Raw genomic sequence first — 22,641 nt, 5'->3', positions numbered from 1 at the left:
CCTGCCAGACACGCCATGTGAGCCCCCTCGTATGTACAACCGTGCAGGCCCCATCACTGCCTCCCAATGGTCAATAGACCTACATCAAGGGGTTGCGAGCCACTCTGTTGATCAGAGGAGTAAAGCGGAGGCACCGCACCACTCTACGTGGATTAACGCTGACCCCTTCCACCCTAACACTGGATTCGTGCAACGAATGCCTGGTCTGTTCAGTTGGCGCCAAGGATCCTGCTCGTGTCTCCACGTGCCACACTGCGCCATCGGAGCACTGCATAAACCTTCTGAAGTCGCCACTAGGCCAGTCACACCCACCCTCTACCTACTCGGTTGATTGCTTCTTCGCACCACAACACTTTTTGCCCTTGAATCGCCGTGCCGCTGTGCTACCAGCTCGCATCCGCTGTTTGACTCTGCCTGTATCGACCCATTATGAGGTCGCCCCGTCGGATCCAGCCGATCGCGTGAGCCGCTTCACCATTGGACGTCTCTTCCAACTCTTCCTCGCCTCCGACCTCTGACTACCCCTCCAGCGCTGCGTTGTAGCCGCCTGTCGAGCTACACCATGTCATCTTTGGCACCTCTCCACTACACCTGCACGTGCCAGATCTCGTGCATCGACGAAGACTCTGACGACGAACACTACCACCAATGAGGTACATCATTCCCCTTTGTTCGTCACTTATATTACTTTCTCCATTATATTTTTTGACTGCACTCCATCGTGCTCGGGTTAGTTTAGGTGAGAGATTATATCGAGAAAACTACAAGTTGAGTGTTTTCCTAGGAACGGGTCGAGCCCGTCCGTTATGTGCGAGCACCTATAGAGATATTCTGTTCGACGCCGTGGTCACCTTCGTCGCTCCAATGAGGGTCAGAAGGTCACCGTCACCATCACTCGTCACCCATCTTAGAGCTCGGAGCTCAGCGAATCCCCACGAGTCAGGGCCTACACATGCAGCCGCCTAGGTCACGTCATCACGTAGTTACATTCTCATAGGGAAGTTATCCATTGTACACGTCTCTGATGACATCTGACATCATCAATGTATCCGAGCATCGTCTCGATACCCGACCGCACCATGTTTCTGACGACGTCCAGCATCAAACAGTGTTGTGTAAAGAAGCCAAATTTGTTTCATTAGTAACGTCACAAAACCTCCACCACATTATACAAACAAAAGCACAAAATGGTTGTTTGAATGTGAGCTACATCTTGGTTTTCTATTATGAGATATGAAAATTTGAGATTGGTTCTGAACTATTAATGACATACACACATTCTTTGCAGCACATGAATTCACAAGAAAAGAGCACGAGTTCTTTTCAATATGTGACAGAGAGAGAGTTCAATACTTCATTTTATTAAACAGAGATGGTCTTAAAGTCAAAATTTAAAATTAAAAGGAATAAAGAAGACCAGAAAATGTTATTGAGCAGGATTTATTTTCATTTTTTTTCCAAAATCCCATTGTTAGAAAGTTGGATTTAGCTTACAGAACCTCATACAATATTAAGAAGAACTGATGTTTACTTTAATATTTTAATTCCCATAAAATTCATTGGATTTTTTTTGTTTTTCTGCCTTAAGTTAGCAAAAATATTATCTTTCCCATTTTCATTCTCTGCATACGTAACTGAACAAATATTAATCACATTACGAATGAGTTTCTTTGCTAAGTTATGTGACTGGTCTAATAGATTTCATTTCTAGCTGAAAATTTATTGAATGGTGAAAACCATGTTTACTTTCAATTCACAAAATTTTAGTGCCCGGCCTCAATCATTTGACAGGTTGGCCAGATGGTTAATATTGATTATGTAATCCATGTCTGTTATTTTAAGTCATATTGGAATTACTGGTCTAAGTGAAATTTTAATAAATCAGTGATCTATTTCTACATGTACTGAATTATTTTCAGACGATCGATCAAGATTAACCATCTCACAAATCTCTTTCTTTAGTTGTATGCATTTAAAAAATTATTTAAGCCTTAATCTTAAATTCCCACTTTTGAGGATCAGTAAATGGATGGAAAATCAAAAAATAAATAAATATTCCATCTTATGAGAAACAGAAACTGGAGCCAGTCGTGGATGTAGAACTCAAATTAAGGTATTAATTTTTTTTTATATTTATTTAATAAATGAAATTTATAAAACCTTTATTGGTAAAAATATGACTAGTTAGTGATGAGGAAGGCACTAATCCTCGGGGAATGGATATCAGTGAATTCACACCTTTTCAAATGGTAACTAGCTGATGAGAAGAGGTATTTGATAGAATATGAGAGCTGGATAAATGAGAAGAGTTACAAGGATAGGTGCATCTAATAATTAAAAAATATATATATTTTAAAAAATGGCCTTAAGGGTCATGGTGAATGGAGATCGATGATATCAACTAAATACGGAGGATGAATGGGTGTTGATGAGAAGTTGATCATATATTCACAAGGAGATACCATATAATATTATATTGTGCTAGGATCAGGATGATTTGGAACAATAACATGATCCCTTTACCTCTCTTTCATCTTCTAACTTTGGCTGATGGTTGACACTAAGAGAACTTGATTGATCAAGATATTTATTTCTTCGTTCTTGGAGAAAGTGTTATATGTTTTTTTCTTGAATTTGTCAAGTCATATACTGCATTGGGAGCACTCAGTGAAGTTCATTGATTAACAGAGAATACATCCACATTTTTCAACATTTATCTAATGATCAGATAATTCTCGAATCCCCAAAATCTGAATCCATGAATGACACTGTTTCCATAGATTTATGATGTGAGAATCCTTCTATAGATTGGTATGGACGTCATAAAAAGATACTACACTTACAATTTGCATTTAATATGTGACAGAACAGCTCATCCATCTCAATGTTTCTCTTACTTTCAGCCAATGATGTAAGGTCAGGTATCCAAAAGTTTCAAATTTTGAATCTGTATATACTATGCTTTTACTCACCTTTTTTTGTGTAAAGAATGTCCTGATATCCAATCACATTTATTACCACTAATAACAATTTTTAATTATGTCCTCGCCCTATAAGTCCCCACGTATTAAAAAAGCTAATCACAGAAAATGATCAGATATTCTTCCATTGTGGTTTGCAATACCAGAACGACATGTTTTATAAAGCTTAGTGCAGCTAATCATGGGAATATTGCAATAACTGGTCATTATGATAACATATTATATGCCGAAAATCGATAGCGACATTGCAGAATCAGAATATGAATACAAAATTTCATAAATTTCACAATAACTCCAGGAAGATATATTCTAAGTCATAATATGGATAGAAATATATAAATCTATCGGAATATAATGTGGAAACATTATAAAATATTATATATCAATAAAAATATTTTATTTATGAATATGATGTCAAAATATTTCATAAAATACCGCATAAGAAATAGAAAAAGATTATCATTACAGAAGGATATTTAATCATTAAAAATGCTGATGAAACATAAATGATTATTTTACTTAAAATATCCATGTAGAGTTTATGATGATAATCTAATAATTATCGTGTTATCAGAGAGCTAATCCAATCTTTATAAAAATCATGCTGAAGGTTCGAGCTGAATGTGCTATAAATTAAATTAAGAAATAGAAGAAAATATTATTTGTATAGAGGAAGAGAGTAGTGCATCTTTAGGGAGAAAGTATTACTGAAGTTTAAAACAGTTAATGCAAGTCTTGAGAAAAAGAGAATGCAAGGCCCCCATCTACATTTTCCATATGCATAATTACCAAAGTCATCATCTGTAACCTGTATAAGAATATCATGAAAAATACTTTGATACGATTTTCATCAATTGGAGAACCAGAATCCAGAATAGTAAGGGATAAACTCAAATCATACAGTTTTTTTAGACACTGGTGATTAATGACGATGTTTTTTGTATGAGGGGGGGGGAAATAGAGGAAATAAAACAGATGTTGCCTAAGAAATTTAAAGGAGAAAACTGGCATGTATTATTTCAATTTTTTCACTAGGGAAGAAAATGTCTTTCACTGGTCCTATAAAAATCTGAATGTAAAGAAACCTTTTAAAATTTTTTTTTTAACCATAAAAATCCAAACCAGTGTAAATCACAATTTGTTTAGCATACAAAGTTTAGTGAATGAATTTAAACCAGAATAAAATATAAAATCTGGATTTATGAATTTAAACCAGTGTAAAAGATAACATCTGGATTCATGTATTTCGTGATATGAATTAAAATTTCTGAAGGGGTGTGCCAACTGTTTAATGGTAATTAGATAAAAATATGATCTACTCAAATACTTTTGGGTTCGCCAATGCCGAGACTTTCATGTTGCTTTCTTACCCCTGGTTTGCTCAAGGCTTTAGTGAAAATAAATTGCAGCAGATTTATTAAATTAAATATACATTTTATTTTTTAGCGATTAAGGTATACATTGATTAGGATAGGTCCTAGAAAATAGATGTACTAATCTAATAACATAAATACAAAACAAAAACAAAAGTAAAACAATTGTGCAAATCTGGTCCAATATATTTTCTAAAGTCTACTCTATATCTTTATCCAATGTTCAAGTAAGATCTGACCCTTCATGAGAGGAGATTCAGATCAGCATGGGTGAGTATCTGGAGTGTCTTTGGGTAAATGGATGCTCATGAAAAAAATACCAACAAAAGACTTAGCCCCTCTTGAAAGGACAATGATAATTATAATCCCCTTTAGTTGATCTTAATTTATCTCATGGTTTCAAATAAAACATGTAGTTTTATCCAGGGAACGACATGTTCGGGACGTGACGGCCAGGGTGTGATGGTACGGATGACATGTGGAACAGATGGGAGTGTGACGAGAAGTGTGTCACATCACCCGTCCCGACACATGTTCCAGGATTTGGAAGAACTCCGTCCAATATGTGTCACATGTCACCACATCTGTTGTCCTGTCTTCCTCCTATCACCAGATAGTGTCTTTGCCACAGGTGATGAAAATATATGAATAGTCCTAAACATGAGTTGTCAGTCGTGGTGTGACAATTGTTTTTCCAAAACGTAGTTTCATCGTCAGAGCGTGTGAGAAAAATTCAAGATATATGTCAGACTGCAGTGCCGGCTGCAACATGACCTTCCGCTAATTTCTTTAGTAGGGAAAGTCTAAAAAGAGGAAGATAGAGAGAGAGGGGAGAGTAGAGAGACTTTGGTAGAAGGGCTTCTTTGTTAGTGAGCAGGAACAATCGTTTTAGAGAGGTTTGGAGGCAAAGTTGCAAAGCTGGAGTTGGGGATGATGATACTCAGTTGGGGAGGTGGCGGAGGCCCGAAGGACAATGAAGGATTGGCCAGATCATGGCGGCACTACTGTTCGGCGGTGGCGAGATGTCGGGAGTCACTGGCAGCATGTGGCTACCACCTTCATCACACAAGGGCGAGGAGGGAGGACATTAAAATTTTCATGGTTTAAAATTTTTGTCACAAACGTCATCCATGATGTCTGTCCAGTAATGTCACCCGTCTAAAACCCTCTTTCACCGTCACGCCATCTGTCACGGGTATTACATCACTGTCAGTGTCACTGTCATGGAACAAAAAATGTAATCAGTCACAGTCAAGGATCCATTGTCGTGATGAATGATGTTTGTTGTTCCCTAGTTATATACCATATAATAAACATATCCATCTTATTCTGACAAATTTCAATGAGAGATGATTTGTGTTTTCCTCAAAAGGGCGAGAAAATAGAAAAATAATAAATGGATGAAATAGCTAAAATAATTTTATTTAAAAATATCAATATACACAATCTGATTGAATTCCATGTTGGGTTATGTGCATTGGTTAAACCATGGAAAACATGATTCCATAATCTGGAAGAGCGTGAATCTATGAAAGCATATATCATATGTAGTTTATGGGAAACTTATTCCACCCTTGACCCGCTCTTGTTGAGATTGTGCTGAAGCCGTTCATGTCTCTAGCCTCTAGAAGTATCCACGTGATCACTTGGTGCTTAGATCTTCACCTCTTCTTTTTCAACTCTCCTTGAAATGGCTAGGGATTTTCTATGTCATTTTCTTTGAGTCAATATCCTTTTATACTAAGGGTGAATGATCCTGTCTTTACCACTCAATCACCTTTGTGAGCTTCTTACTACATCCGAGTTATGACTTGTTTAAATCCCATGATTAGAGGCTCAAAAGTTGTAGTCAAAGTCCATTCACGAGATGTCCTTAGTGTCTTAGGTCAGTGGATCACTTGTACAACCATGATATGAATCAACCTAATTGAGTTATAGGTATAACACCATTTAGAGATTCATACAGATCAATTCAATGAACTCTTTCTCCAAATAGCACCGACTATCTGGCCGTAGTGTCACCACATTAATAGCAGCATGAGCAGCTATACTTATCGTATGAGTAGGATAAGTTAGTATTATTCTATTTGGATAATTCGATGTCCATCTCGACTATCAATCAAATAGGAATAATTTTTTAAAGACTAGTAATCATTGTATGATGATCTCATCATAATTTACTAGGTTATTGAACATATTGTTTGACTTCATTTTAATCATCACATTGGAATAATAATGAACCTAATATTTTATTCAACGAACTTTAGTAAATATGGTGGGGTGATTGGTTTGACGGCCATATAATATCCATCATTCCATATCCTCACTAGCTATTAAACTCATATGTTCAGTGCAGTCATGAAAGACCCTTGGCTAAAACTCTGTCATAAGTGGGCATGCTACCATAGATTTTTTCATGGTATACTTGAGAGATAACTGACAATTCTAATATCTTTCTTTCAAAGATAGTTCCGGTGACTGTTTCTGAGGGGAGGCCGCGGCTGATGTCAACCTTGTAGTCGGCATTCCTCAGTAGCTCAATGGTAGAGCGGTTGGCTGTTAACTGACTGGTCGTAGGTTCGAATCCTACTTGGGGAGATTTTATGTTTTCTGAATGAAAGTTACGTTCTGTAAAGAAATGAAAGCGCTCGTGTATTCTTGCTTTTATCTAACGCTCCCTTCTGCTCCCTTATGCTCCCTTATGCTCCCTTATGCTCCCTTATGCTCCCGCTCACTCGCGCCTTCTTTTTTTGAAAAAGACATAACCTGTCTTTGTTTCTATTGCATTCTATCTCATCGTATCACATTCTGTTCTGCGAGATTTGAGAATCACCGTCCTGGCGTAGATACGGTCCCTTTAGGGGCGACTTTAGGAGCAATTAATCATTCTCAGATGATGTACTAGCAGTGCATCTTTGATGCAGTCATCAATTCTCCCGATCGGCCGCGAGCAAACAATAACGAGGAACGCTTGGCTATGCTACTATTGGACTTGTTCTGCTATTCTGCCCAAGCCTGGCTGAGGAAGAGTGACGGGAACATAAATATGCTGATTCGGACCTTTCATTATTAAATTAATTCATGATAAAAAATAGTAAGGCCATTCCATTTCGACAAAAGACCCATACCCAAGTTCCATAGCTTTGCGGCCTCTCTCCTGATCATTCTTTTCCGCTCCTAAAGTAAAGTCGCGCCTTCCCTGGCCGGTTGTGGGTGAGGAGGGATTCGAACCCCCGACACCGTGGTTCGTAGCCACATGCTATAATCCTCTGAGCTACAGGCCCCACCTCGTCTCCACTGGATCTGTTCCCAGGAGTCCCCTTTTAGCTCCGCTTTCCTTGGGTTCAGAAGATGTGAAAGCGCTTTTATCTCTATAAGAACAGTGCGCTCCGAGGTGTGAAGTGGGAGAGAAGAGATGTCATAATTGGGGTTTTTAATAATTATCATTTTTTATATATATGAAAGACCTACTCCAATGCCTTACAAATAGGGGCTCGCAGTGCGCCCTCATCAGGCCGATCTCCTAATGTCTAAGCGAGAGCAAATTGCCGAATTGCTAAAATGCAAGAAAGCATCCACTTGACTTTAGGAGCAGAGAAGCGACGGCGCGACGAGCGAAGAAGTCAATTTCTGCTTTAACTTTTTGTTACGAAGTAAACATTCCATCGTGACAATGGGTTCAGGCAAGCCCGGGCGGATTCAGCTCACCTGATCCATTACTGCACAGAATTCGCTGGCGACGATGCAAACCTTATCCGCTTATTCCAATGAAACCTTTCCAGGGCAGCATTAGACTGGCTTACCAACCTAACCCCCAGCCCAATCCATTCCAACATTCGCTGAGTTGGCCGCCAAGTTCATCAAGCAGTTCTGCTACAACATGTCGTGCTCCCTTAGAGGCTTTACTTTACTTAATAGAGTCGGTAGGTATACAAAAAAACAAACAATTTGATAAAAAAAGAAGGCGCGAGGGAGCGGAGCGACGAGCAAAAGAAGTCATTTCATTCATGCTGAACCTTACCGATGATGCAAGGTTCTGCAAGAACTTATGTTATGTAAATTCCGAAGGTTTTCCGAAGGAGCGACGGCGCGAGTGAGCGGACGAGCGAAGAAGTAAAGAATTTGACTACCATGGGAGCTGGGACACGTCAGCCACTGGGACGCATGCTTTGCTAATAATTCTAAATGCTCTAGTTGAGTACCAATGGCTTTGTTAGACTGAGCCGATTTCGTCGACCTTGACAATTGTTGAGACTTTTCAAAGGTTATGTTTACCCGCTCACTCGCGCCTTCGGAACCTTCCATTCACATTCAGATCTTTGTGGATAACTTCGTTACCTCTGCATGAATAAAGTGGTTCCTTTTGTGTGGTTGGCGGCGAATCGGGTGCGCTCGGGCCAGCGGTTCACAAGGCATAAGCTGTACAATGAATCGGCTCAAATATTGGATTCGTAAAAAAAATCCCCTAATCTCTTTTATTCATAACGTGGCGGAACTTTAAGATGCTGAACCAAAGCTTTACTCGGATCAATCTCAATCCCTCTCCGACTAACGGAGAATCCTAGGAGCTTTCCTGCTCCAAAAACACATACATTAGTTAGTGTTTATGTTTACATAAAACATTTTTAAGATTGAAGAGATGGTCTTCTCGAGTCCAAGACTTAGAAAGAATATCATCAACATAGACCTCCTGTGCATCATATCATGAAAGATCGAAGTCATAGCCCCCCTGTCCTTTCTTAGTAGTGGCACCAGCCTTTTTTGACTTCGTTTTTACTTTCTTTATTTACTTATTTATTGACTTCGTAACGTTTCATCTTTTGCTCCCGCTCCTAAAGTCGCGCCTGAAGTCGCCCCTTCAGAACGATAACCTCAGAACCTTCATCAAAAAAACCTTCGGTGTATAGAAGTAAGATTAGCATTTACTGATATTTCTGATAAATCATTCATTTACTTCGTAACGTTCTTTCTTAACAGAACCTAAGAACCTTTATTATAGTTGTTGTAATGAATGACGTTTTCTTTCTTTCAGAACCTCTGCCATCAACATCTGGTTATATCCATCGAATCCATCCATGAATGAGAATCTTTCTTTCAGAACCTGCGGTGTTGTCAACAAACAAGGTTATTTTATTTTTAACATAATGAAAATAAGAAGAGCAGTGGAAAGTCATCCTTGTTCCTTATTCATCTTTCGTCGATGCACATCCGAACTCCCATACACTCATAAGGGCCGACTTTAGGAGGCGTACATTATTTTCAATACCAAGTGGGATATTCAGAGACTTGCAAGTTACGAAATAATTTGACAACTTTTTAATTTCTCTTTAGGTGGGTGGAGTTTCTGCTTAACTGGCTTGACACATGGGAATAATGGGGAGATCCTTGTGTCCATTCTTTCAGAACTTGATACGACCAGGTTCGACGGAGAAAGGATTTCAGGAACTCAATCAAGTCTCGGCTTTTCACAAAAGGCGGGGTCAAGTGCCGATTTTTTTTTTGTTCATCCGTTAGTCGAGGCTTCCAAACCTTCCTATCTTTCACTCTTCTCTTCTGAAGTATAGACGGTCCCAGGCGCATCTATTGCAGCTTGGCTTGCTTGTTCGAGGCGCGGAAGCAGGGAAGATTAAGATTCAGACACGACTGATGGAGCGAAGAAGCGACAGAGCAGCGGATAAATGAAATAAACCTTCTCAAAAAATTTATTGAAGAACGTTATCCAGCGGATGGAAAGAAACTTATCTTGAATGAAGATAAGGCGCGAGTGAGCGGGTTACGAAGTGAAGATGAATGTTACGAAGTCAATGAAGATGAAGGTGCGATGAGCGTGAAGATGAAGGCGAGCGTTCAGATTAATATGAAGACGAGCGTGAAGATTCAGGCGCGGAAGCAGTGAATATATTCAGATGAAGGCGCGGAAGCGGTGAATATTAAGATGAAGGCGCGGAAGCGGTTCATATATTAAGATTCAGGCGCGGAAGCGGTTCATATATTAAGATGAAGGCGCGAGTGAGCATTTAGGAGTGAAGTAAAGAACACGTTCTTTTAGAATGTTCTGAAAGAAAGAAAAGTCAAAATAAAAGTAAAGAAAGATTAACAATTTATCAGAAGTCAAGTAAATCAAAGTGAAGATAAAGAAATAAATAATAAAAATAAAAAAATGCTCAAGCTCAAGCGCTACACGCTTTCCTTCCCAACCCAGCCCTTTTAACTCTATCTAAGGTTCCGAAGGTTCTGCAAGAACTCTTTCTCCAGAAGCTAATCCACCCCGTTTACTTCGTTACGTCACCAAAGGGGCGAACGAGCGGGTTATCCGATTCTAAAAAATCTTCTTGCAGAACCTTTGTCGACCTGTCTTTTTCAGCGTAGAAGCTTGCTGGTTCAGGAGCTGAATCATCGTAGAAGAAGTAATAAAAAATAATGTTGGGAAGTTCTATATTGGACTTTCTATTTTCTGTGTACTCATCTCTAGTTCAGCTTTATGTTCAAAAAAGAATTTCTTTACTTTGACTTTATAACTTATCTAAAGATAACGTTTTATGTTAAAAATAACATATATAACCTTCGCTCCCGCTCCTCGCGCCCTCGCTCCTAAAGTCGCGCCTAAGAACCTTTCTTGGTTGGAAAAACCAACGCCCGCTCGGAACAAGTCTCTCTATTTTTATGGGAGCAGAGAAGAAAGAGAATGAACCAAATGATTGTTCTAGTTCTAGAAAAGATCTTCCTCACAATCGCTCCTTGTGATGCAGCGGAACCATGGCAATTAGGATCTCAAGACGCAGCAACACCTATTATGCAAGGAATAAATGACTTACATCACGATATCTTTTTCTTCCTCATTATTATTTTGGTTTTCGTATCACGGATGTTGGTTCGCGCTTTATGGCATTTCCACGAGCAAGCTAATCCAATCCCGCAAAGGATTGTTCATGGGACTACTATCGAGATTATTCGGACCATATTCCAAGTATCATCCCGATGTTCATTGTTATACCATCATTTGCTCTTTTATACTCCATGGACGAGGTAGTAGTAGATCCAGCCATTACTATAAAGGCTATTGGACATCAATGGTATCGGAGTGCGCCTCTTTACGAGGGTGATTTAAGTGCAACCAAACGGTGGTTCGCGAAGCATCTGGCTTACCCGTAATCTCCCATTCCTGTCGTCAAGAGACTATAAGAACTATAGCATGCCAGAAACGGGGAGTTTAGGTGGTTAGACCTATACCCAACTCCCAGCATAGGAGCCTATGGTTCCATTCTTGTTGTTGCTGGAGGTACACATCCCTCTTCTCGGTGCGATATACGAGAAATAGATGCTAAGCCTGAAATGTCCGATAACGGCGCTGAAGTAGTGAATCTATCGGCACCACAGCAGTGGCATACAACTTTGGACCTAACGGCTAGCCCCGTTACCCTTCGGAATGGGGGATCCCCGCAACAACCAGGTAGTAGTTGCGGAACTACTGGGCCAGGAGAGGATAACTTTATCTGAAGATAACCTTTGTTCTGATTAAAAGAAAAACCTCTTTCTTCGCTTCGGGGACGGAGGTCCTACGGTAGGTAACAGCAGGCACACGCACGCAGACTGAAGGGGACCAGCGCTTCTACTCTCTGAGCTTATCCTTCGATAACGTTACCAACCAAAGGTTACGAAGTCAAGTTATCCAAGGATAACTTTCAAGAGCTAAATTATTAAGGTTCTGAGGCGCGAGAGCGGGGGCTTAGACGCGAGTGAGCGGAAGTCGAAGCTGAAGAAGAATGAAAGGTTATGTTTTTTTTCACATAAATAAAACGATGAATCAACGATGAAGGTTCCGACGGCGCGAGTGAGCAAGCGAAGCGACGAGCAAAAGGCGCGACGAGCGTGAAGATTAAGATGAAGACGCGATGGAGCGAAGAAGAAGAATGTAATAACTTAAGGTGGTGCCTTTCGAAGAATGAATACTCTTACTACTTTGACTTTGTTTTGTTCGTGGACCGGTCAGGTTCTGAAATAAATTTGACTTTTAGATCTACGGGTCGGCTGGCCCCGGCCGTTCACATGAGCATAGGGAATCTATACTCGAGTGTTCCTCGGATAGGTGAGGAATCACTCTTGATCTATGGGGCCTACAACTTAGCCGAGCCGACACGCAGCCCTTTCCACTGCGCATTTATCGAACAAAGGTTATCTTCAGATAAAGAATCCGTGGTGAACTGTCCCATACCTTCTGCGTGTCTCATGTGTGTGGAATAAGGTCTTTTTCGGTTCCAGCTTAACTGAAGTAGGTAGGGCCGCTCCCACTTTCGCGCCTGTGACCCTTACTTCGTAACCTTCGCCGGGGTCTTACGGTCTCTGAGAGAGAGGGGATAACCACCTAACTAAAGAAGAATAGTGCTCTTTATAAGAGTAGGCGTGGAGAGCTTTTTGCGGGGAAACTTGCAAGTAAAGTTTGGAGGGAGGTGGGCGTTGACCCAACCTTATGAGTATTCGGACTATAACAGTTCCGATTAACAGTCACTCACTTTTGACAGTTATACGATTCCAGAAGATGATCCAGAATTGGGTCAATCACGTTTATTAGAAGTGGACAATAGAGTGGTTGTACCAGCCAAAACTCATCTACGTATGATTGTAACACCTGCTGATGTACTTCATAGTTGGGCTGTACCTTCCTCAGGTGTCAAATGTGATGTTGTACCTGGTCGTTCAAATCAGACCTCCATTTCGGTACAACGAGAAGGAGTTTACTATGGTCAGTGCAGTGAGATTCGTGGAACTAATCATGCCTCTACGCGTGCGCCCGGATACATAGGCCGACTGCTGAGCCCACTCTGGCTCAGCCACACCACCCGGGGTGTGAGCCACCCGAGAAGCAAGCTATTACAGTGAGAGGGTGGAGCAATAGGCGCGAGTGAGCGGCGGTAACGCGAAGTGTTAAGAAGAAGGCGCGTTAGCGGTAGAGCAGAGGAGACGGTTAGGATAACGAACTTGAAACGCGGAGCCCGAGCGGCCGGCGAGCGAGTGGTTAGTGGCAAATAGCACCCTAGTTGATGGCATTCCTCTCTGCGGCTGGCACTCGAGGAACCACGGGGCACTCCATACAGAGCAAGCAAGTCTTAGGGATGAGACGCCCACGCAAGGATCTCAATTCTCATTAGGAGGTTCTGCAACAAAGGACCTATGAAAGTTGGGGCAACCCCGTCCCCCTGGCAACGCGTATAGTGTCTAGAGGGAGGAGTTTAGAGGCCTTATAGTAGCACGAACCTCCTTTTTATTTCTAGGTCATGTGAAGGGGGCCAGTCCAAGATCGTGCGGTTATTCTACAAAGACAACAGACTCTTTGGCTAGGCGCCACTCTCTTTTTGAGTTATTCCAGCTTCTTCATTTGTGCCACGGTGAATGAACAAAAAAGAGGGCCGTCTCAGCTACAGGTAATGAAACTATGGCAGTGATTAGCATCACCTCTTCTTGTTCCTTTTAGTCTGTAACGAGTCCAGGAAGCCTTGAATCATCAATCTGAGGCGCTTAGGAGCGAAGAAGCGACGGAGTGGCAAGGTTATGTTATTTTTCACATAAGAAGTCAATGAATCAACGATTCATGCAAGGCGCGAGTGAGCGGGAGTCAATGAAGATTAAGATTCATGTTATCGGATAAAGAAGATGAAGATGAATCAGAAGGCGCGGAGCGAAGAACGTTCTTCAAGGCGTGAAAGCGGGGAAGATTAAGTTTCAGACGCGACTGATGGAGCTATGAGCAGGAGCAAGAAATTAATCTTAATCTGATAAGAAGTCAATGAAGATTCATGTTACGAAGTCAATGAAGATTCATCAGAAGAACCTTACTTCTTATTAAAATAAAGAAGAACCCGCTCCCGCTCGTCTTCATCTTAATCTTCACGCTCCTCGCGCCTCATATATTCACCGCTTTCGCGCCTTTGTTTCAGGGTAAAAAAAACCTCCTTCCTGCTAGGCCATTTTCGAACCTTTCTTTCCCACCCAGAGGACTTCTCGATTCTTGCGATTCACGGCCCGGCGCATGGTTATGTACATGTTACGACTCGCCGGTCATTATAGATCTAGTGGCATGGCGAGGCGAAGGGAGCTTTAGAAAGTAGGGGCTTTACTTCGTAACCTGGTGCGAAGCGAAGGGATTGGATTTCACCTATGATCAGATCAGTGGGCAACCAACGTGTACTTGTGGTGTTGTTGATGTTGACTTTATTAAAGCGAATTTTTAAGTAGGCCGTTCGAAGCTGCTCCCAGCTCAAAGGTGGAGGGGGTGCAGTGAAGATCTAGGAGTGTGAGCAGTATGAGCTGAAAGGCTCCCATACTGTTTGGAGGGGAGGGGGCATAGATGCCAAACCTGACCCCTATCTATCGTCGTAGAAGCTGTTCCTTTGAAAGATTATGGTTCTCGGGTATCCAATCAATTAATCCTCCAAACCAACTAAACCGAGGAAGCTGAAATGGAAATGAAATTGTAGGGTGAGGAATTGGAAGTTTGCTCGCTCAATTCGCTTTAATGCTCGTTTAGTAGACCGCTCCATCAGTCGCGTCTGAATCTGAATCTTCACGCTCGTCGCGCCGTTGAACCTCTGAACCTTACTACAAGTAAGTCAAGTTCATGCAGAACTTCTTGCAGAACCTGTCTCGTCTTGCTTCTGGCGAAGCTGTCTGTAGGCATTCTGGTAAGAAGACTCCTTTGAAGGTCGACCACTACATGAGAGCGATAGCGAAGCCAAGCCGTCAAAAGGTGAGCAGCCTTTATAGCAATAGCAAACGGCCTACTTATAGCCCTTTTTCTTATTTAGTTTTGTTTGAACTTGTTAAATTATTTCAGAACCGAATGTTCTTCAAGTTCTTGCAGTTCGCTTCGCCCCTTTAGCTCCCGCTACTAAACGCTCACTCGCGCCTCAGAACCTATTGCTTGTCGAATAGCCGTCAGGGACCGGAAAGAGAAAAGGGTTTGGTTGTTGTTGGGAGGGTAGCCGCCTTATTTAGGCTACCCCACTTACAAGTAAACCAGATATGGAGATGGGGAGGTCACTGTTTCCATTATTAGATTTTAAAATATCAAGCGTAGCGTTAATCATTTATTTACAACAGAATGGTATATAAAGTCAACAGATCTTAACAAATGATACAGTCTTTTTTATGGCTACACCAGTTGAGGGTAGTTCTAGATCTGGGCCAAGACGAACTCTTGTAGGGGATTTCTTGAAACCGTTGAATTCGGAATATGGTAAAGTAGCTCCGGGCTGTGGTATTACTCCCGTGAGTTGCAATGGCTCTATTTGCTCCTATCTATTATTTTGTTATAATTCTTCCGTGGTTCAGTGAGCTAGGTTCTGTTCTGAAAGAGATTAAGTACTAGTCTAGGACTCGGATTTCTAGTTTGGTTGGTAGTTCGTGAAATTTATTTGTTTCGGTATCGTGTGTGATTTGTTATAATTGATCCTATTGATTCAAATGGATCTGTCATCTTGATTTGGAAGTACAACTTCGTCTTATATTTATTATAGTTTCTGGAGCACAGAATATATCGAATAGATCAATAAAATAAAGATTTGAACGCTCCGTCGCACCGTCACGCCTCTTAACCAGACTCCAAATGTCAAAATCTCTTTACTTCGTAACGGTTACGACCTTTCAGAACTATGTGTTGGAAGTACAACTATTTATCTGGATGAAGTTGAATCATTACATCTATTCATTAAATAAGTGATGATCAAACTTACTCAGAGAACTTTTGAGCGGACTTATTGATGAATCATCGTGGTTCTAATATGAATCTGATGTTTTAATTGTAGGGTCTCAACAAGCCTATAAAAAGTAAAACAATAGTCAATTTTTTCATTATGCAAAAAAACTAAAATAAAATACTCTTTTTATTTGGGAAGATAAGATTCCAGAGGTTACGTTTACATAATCAATATAAAAAAGAAAGACGGATCAGCTTCTTTGGCATTATCATCACAAAGAACAGATTCCGGATCTTAATTTCTTCGGGTCTTCGGGTTAAATCAAGTGGCTAAAAAGTTTTAATTTTATATGAAAAAAGAGTATTTTATGTTTTTGCTTGAGCCGTACGAGATTAAATTCTCATATACGGTTCTCGGGAGGGAGAGTTACCTTGGTTTACCTATCTCAAAAAAGTATATTACTGGTTCCGCGTCTCGAGATTCAGACGATTGCAGATGATATAACTTCATTCTTCCTCCGTCGGAACCTCACGTTAACATATTTCATTGTCTAGGGGGGAGAACACTTGTTTTACTTTCTGGGATTCTTGGTATGCACTGTACAAAGTTCCTTTACTTTCGTAAGCTTTTGATTCATTCTATTGTCTCTTGAAAAAATGGATATGGTGTTGGGGAATAATATCAATGAACCCTTAGCTCATCCAAAATAGGAATTAAGTGACTCTTAACTAAAACTGAACGATTATTCTTATCTTTTGATTTTTCAGTGTTCTTATTGACTTCTTTTGCTCCCGCTCCGTCGCTTCTGCTCATTCGCACGCTCCTAAGCGCCCGGTCGTAAACGCTCCTAATGTCGCGCCGTCGCTTCTTCGCTCCCGCTCCTCGCGCCTTAACTTGAAATCTGGAGTTGTGTCATATAAAATTCGTTTCTTATCATTCAATGAGCATCTTGTATTTCATAGAAATTGGGGGTAATATATATAGTCCTTACGTAAAGTAAAAGCCAGGTATTGAAAATACTAAAGCAATAGTACCAATATGCAAATCCACTATGTTAAGAATCTAGAGCTATTGATCAGGAAGATCGACCTCTTTTGAAGAAGATAGCATAGATAGGGCATGCCTCGATCATACCATAGAGGTTCAGCATTAAAAATAAACGTTACGAAGTCAAATAAAAAACATAAAAGAAGTTATGAAATAATGAACTAATAACGTTTCCTACTCCTACTCCTCCTTCGGTTATTACCAAAGGAGTAGGAGTAGGAGTAGGAGTAGGAAACGTCCTACGCAGTGAGTTAGTCAATCTCCCTCCTATTAACATGAGTTATATCCTTTTGCTATATATAAGAAGAGTATGCGCGCCTTACGTGATAGAGATTACGAAGTAAAAGTAGCGCGTAAAGCGGAGGTGAGGGTGGCTACGTTGTTTTGCAAGAGGTTTCGAAGGTTACGAAGTAACGAAGTAAAGTTACACCTATCGTATGCAGCCGCGCATTCGAGTCCATTTAATATTTTGAGTAGCTACTTGAAAACAAGTTTGTGCAGATTTCCGAGACCTTAAGCCTTAAACTTTCTACCTACTGCTACACATTTATATCTTCGTGGATAACACCGCTCGCCACGAGATTTTATCATTCTTCTTCATTCACTGTTCATTGACTTCGTAACGTGACCTCAGAACCTGGGCCAGATTAAGCTCGCTAAATAAGACCAAGAAAAGACATCATTCACTACACCCCGAGGAACCTACTGCTACATTGTCATGCCATTCGGACTTCAAAATGCTGGAGCCGCATATCAAAGGACCATGACGGCCATATTTCCATAATATGATACACGACTTCTTATCCACCGCTCCATCGTCTTCATCTTAATCTGAATGCTCCTCCCGCCTCATATATTCACCGCTTCCGCACCTTTATCAATCCAAGACATTCACGCCGTCGCGCGTCGCGCCTAACAAGTTCAAGATTCATCCAAAGATCGGTGTATCTGCCGGAATGCTCCTCGGCTTTATTGTCCGGGGGATAGAACTTGATAAGGTGCGTGCTTGCCTTCGCCAAAAAATCTCAAAGAACAGCACGGTCTCATTAGCAGACTTCAATTCATTGACTTTGTAACCCGCTCACTCGCCCCTTCGGAACCTTTCTAAAAGCTCTTAAACGGAGCCGAATTAATATGGGACGAAACAGAAAGTTTTCGACTCCATCAAACACTACTTGATAAATGCTCCAATACTCTCGCCTCCTGTCCCAGGAAGGCCACTTCTACTACTCCACTACGGTGGCAAAGAGCCATCCTTGCACAACACGATTCTGAAAGAAGTGACTTCTTTTCTTTCAGGTTCTTATTTTTAATTATCCGCTTCGTAAACTATAAAAATAAAGTTATTTCGAAGAAGGTAGAACTCACAATTTCGTATATACATCATATATATAATCATATAATAAATAGATGTGGGCTGGCAGGTTTGGATCGAAATGGAATACCCGAGGCTGGAGTATGAAACTTGCAACTTCTATCGCATGAAAGGCAGTTCGGAGTTCGATAAAGTGATCATACACTTGCAGAACCATTACGCCCGGAGATTGCCCAATGGCGAGTGTTTCAAAGGTAACCTCCCATTCCAACTACATGGGGGGTGCCTAAGCATGGTATCGACTTCATTTCTCTCGTTATCATACGCAAGTTTTTTGACTCAGTTGTCATCGGGTCGTGCGTGGTTGGGTTCGACTCCCGCTCCCCGCATCATTTGGTGTTTTTCAGCCCCTAAGCGAGGGGACTCCTCTCAGATAAGGAAGGTTCTGAAATAAAAGTTTAATGACAAATCCGGTCCGATGGCTGTTCTCCACTAACCACAAGGATATAGGTACTCTATATTTCATCTTCGGTGCCATTGCTGGAGTGATGGGCACATGCTTCTCAGTACTGATTCGTATGGAACTAGCACGACCCGGCGATCAAATTCTTGGTGGGAATCATCAACTTTATAATGTTTTAATAACGGCTCACGCGTTTTTAATGATCTTTTTTATGGTTATGCCGGCGATGATAGGTGGATCTGGTAATTGGTCTGTTCTGATTCTGATAGGTGCACCTGACATGGCATTTTTACGATTAAATAATATATCATTCTGGTTGTTGCCACCAAGTCTCTTGCTCCTATTAAGCCCAGCCTTAGTAGAAGTGGGTACCGGCACTGGGTGACGGTTTATCCGCCCTTAAGCGGTATTACCAGCCATTCTGGAGGAGCAGTTGATTCAGCAATTTCTAGTCTTCATCTATCAGGTGTTTCATCAATTTTAGGTTCTATCAATTTTATAACAACTATCTCCAACATGCGTGGACCCGGAATGACTATGCATAGATCATCCCTTTTTGTGTGGTCCGTTCTAGTGACAGCATTCCCACTTTTATTATCACTTCCGGTACTGGTAGGGCCAATTACAATGTTATTAACCGATCGAAACTTTAATACAACCTTTTCTGATCCTGCTGGAGGGGGAGACCCCATATTATACCAGCATCTCTTTCGGTTCTTCGGTCATCCAGAGGTGTATATTCCAATTCTGCCTGGATTCGGTATTATTAGTCATATCGTATCGACCTTTTCGGGAAAACCGGTCTTGGGGTATCTAGGCCTGGTTTATGCCATGATCAGTATAGGTGTTCTTGGATTTCTGGTTTGGGCTCATCATATGTTTACTGTGGGCTCAGACGTTGATACGCGTGCCTACTTCACCGCATCTACCATGATTATAACTGTCCCCACTGGAATAAAAATCTTTAGTTGGATCGCTACCATGTGGGGAGGTTCGATACAATACAAAACACCCATGTTATTTGCTGTAGGGTCCATCTTTTTGTTCACAATAGGAGGGCTCACTGGAATAGTTCTAGCTAATTCTGGGCTAGACATTGCTCTACATGATACTTATTATGCGGTTGCACATTTCCATTATGTACTTTCTATGGGAGTCGTTTTTGCTTTATTTGCAGGATTTCACTATTGGGTGGGTAAAATCTTTGGTCGGGCATACCCTAAAACTTTAGGTCAAATCCATTTTTGGATCACTTTTTTCGGGGTTAATCTGACCCTCTTTCCTATGCATTTCTTAGGGCTTTCGGGTATGCCACGTCGCATTCCAGATTATCCAGATGCTTACGCCGGATGGAATGCTCTGAGCAGTTTCGGCTCTTATATATCCGTAGTTGGGATTCGTCATTTCTTCGTGGTCGTAACAATCACTTCAAGCAGTGGAAAGAATAAAAAATGTGCTCCAAGTCCTTGGGCTGTTGAACAGAATCCAACCACACTTGAACGGATGGTAAAAAGTCCTCCAGCTTTTCATACTTTTTGAGAACTTCCAGCTATCAAGGAGACGAAAAGCTATGTGAAGTAAAAAGGTTGTCGACTGCTACTAAGAACCTAACAGAACTTTTCTTTTGATTTCTAATCTAATGTTTGTAGTAAAGAAAAATGCGCGAGGAGCGGGAGCAGAAGCGAGTTTACAAGCGTTCAGATTAAGATGAAGGCGCGACGCGCTTAGGAGCGGGAGTGAAGAAAGCGAATGAAGAAGAAAAGTCAGTTATTAAGTTAAAGAATTCCACTTTTGATTTTCCGGTTCTGAAATCAAGTGCGAGCTTGGAGCAGTAGAAGGTTCTTAAAGAATGAACCAAGGCATGACGATTCGACGGAGAAATAAATGTCATGTCAATAAATGCATTTTCTCGTTATTCGTTCTTTCTGGGTCTTTTCATTGAATTCACTTACAACAAGAAAGAACCACCAGCGTTTGGTGCAGCCCCTGCATTTTGGTGCATGCTTCTTCCTTTCATTGGTCTTTCGTTCCGTCATATTCCTAATAACTTATCCAATTACAGCGTATTAACCGCTAATGCACCTTTCTTTTATCAAATCTCAGGGACGTGGGCTAATCATGAAGGTAGTATTTTATCATGGTGTTGGATCCCAAGTTTTTATGGATTCCTTCTTCGGAGTCGACCCCAAAGCCATAATGTCTCAAGAAGAGGTTATGTTAATGATTTCAGAACCTTTGTAACCTTTGTCTTGAACTTCCTGAAGAACTCCATTCTATCTCTCCAACAAAAAAGTGGTGTAAAACCCCAGTTATACACTCCCTTCGTTCGTCGTGTTGATTCTGAACTTCGTTCGCGAAGGTTACGAAGTAACGGGCCAGCCCTTTTTTATGCGCCGCTTTACCCAAAAATGAGCTTTGCTCTTCTGGGTGCTGGGCGCTCTAGTGGTTCGCGAGAAGGAAAAAGGAGTCATCTTTTGTTGCATCTGGCACGAGATGAAAAAGAGAGAGCGGAGTCAATCGATAAACAGCGGATCGACGGAGCTCTTGGCATTGCTTTGTTTTTCTCTCTTTTCCTATCAGCGAGTTCCATTCCTTTTGTTTGAAATTTCTTCGTTCGTATCGAACCGCTCGCAGAATTAAATCCTGTTCCACAAGATCCTATATCAGCTATACATCCTCCTTGCATTTATGACGGAGACGTAGCCAGTGCTATAGGCTTTGGCTTATGTAGATCAAACATGATGAATGGGATTGTGGCACTCCACTTGCCGCCAATGCGGAAGGATGCCGCCGAAAAGAATGGAACGCTGCTTCGCTCTGCTGGATGCGTCGGATCCAATATAAGAAGCTCACTCTTTACCCGATCATTCAAACATGTGGGCGCTTCATGCACACCTGTTCTATTGTTGCGTAGCAATAGAAGCCTGCTCATGCTGCTTCGGCGGCGCTTTTCTTTCAGAACCTTCTCTTCGCTCTGGACAGGAGCGCTAATACACTCAGGGAGGGAGCAGGCGAGGCGTGTCGTTCGTAATGGAAAGAAAGATACCATTCCTTTAGAACCTCTTTGTTGGATCGCTGGCGCGAACACAGTGGTCTCTGACCAGGACCAGGAACCCATTCGAATTTGGATCTTGACATGTCGGTTGTTTTTAACCGTAGGCATCTCGCTAGGAAGTTGGTGGGCTCATCATGAATTAGGTCGGGGTGGCTGGTGGTTTCGGGATCCCATTGAAAATGCTTCTTTTATGCCTTGGGTATTAGCCACAGCTCGTATTCATTCAGTCATACTACCCCTTCTTCATTCTTGGACCTCGCTTCTTAATATTTTGACCCTTCTATGCTGTGTCTTAGGAACCTCTTCAATACGGTCTGGATTGCTAGCTCCCGTTCATAGTTCTGCTACAGATGATACACGAGGAAAATTCTTATGGCGGTTCTTCCTTCTAATTACCGGCATATCTATTCTTCTTTTCTCCCAGATGAAGCAGCAGGCATCGGTCCGTAGAACCTATATAAAAAAAAATGGTTGTGGCGCGAAGTACTCTTGTGCACCTACGTCACTCGGCTCGTGCGCAACCCCGCCCCTTATTGAAAAATTGAGCTTATTGCTGGGCTACTTATTCAGAGTCAGCAATTGGCTGCCGGATTTCATCTCGGCTGTAGCGCTTCGGAGGTCACTGTGGCGTGGCTGAATGTAGAGCAGTCCGCGACGGAAGCCTTTGATCAGTAAATTATTTATAACTTCGGAAGATGGTCAAGGTAGCTTGCTTCC

At 41.5% G+C, this 22,641-nt stretch overlaps 1 non-coding gene and 2 pseudogenes across 1 annotated transcript; 2 read left to right on the top strand and 1 right to left on the bottom strand.

Moving 5' to 3' along the window:
* The first annotated feature begins 6,880 nt into the window (after nucleotides 1–6,880).
* Nucleotides 6,881–6,952, top strand: TRNAN-GUU (transfer RNA asparagine (anticodon GUU)). Its single transcript has one exon. It is a non-coding gene; the product is annotated as a tRNA-Asn (tRNA).
* Nucleotides 6,953–10,966: 4,014 nt separating this feature from the next.
* Nucleotides 10,967–18,820, top strand: LOC144713501 (cytochrome c oxidase subunit 2-like; annotated as a pseudogene).
* Nucleotides 18,821–20,981: 2,161 nt separating this feature from the next.
* LOC144713757 (uncharacterized) lies at nucleotides 20,982–22,222 on the bottom strand (annotated as a pseudogene).
* Between the last annotated feature and the right edge of the window lie 419 nt (nucleotides 22,223–22,641).

This window comes from Wolffia australiana, chromosome 16 (assembly GCF_029677425.1).
Source record: "Wolffia australiana isolate 7733 chromosome 16, ASM2967742v1".
Taxonomy (NCBI): Eukaryota; Viridiplantae; Streptophyta; class Magnoliopsida; order Alismatales; family Araceae; genus Wolffia; species Wolffia australiana.
Note: the sequence above shows the minus strand (reverse complement) of the source record. Positions and strands in the feature narration are given on the sequence as shown.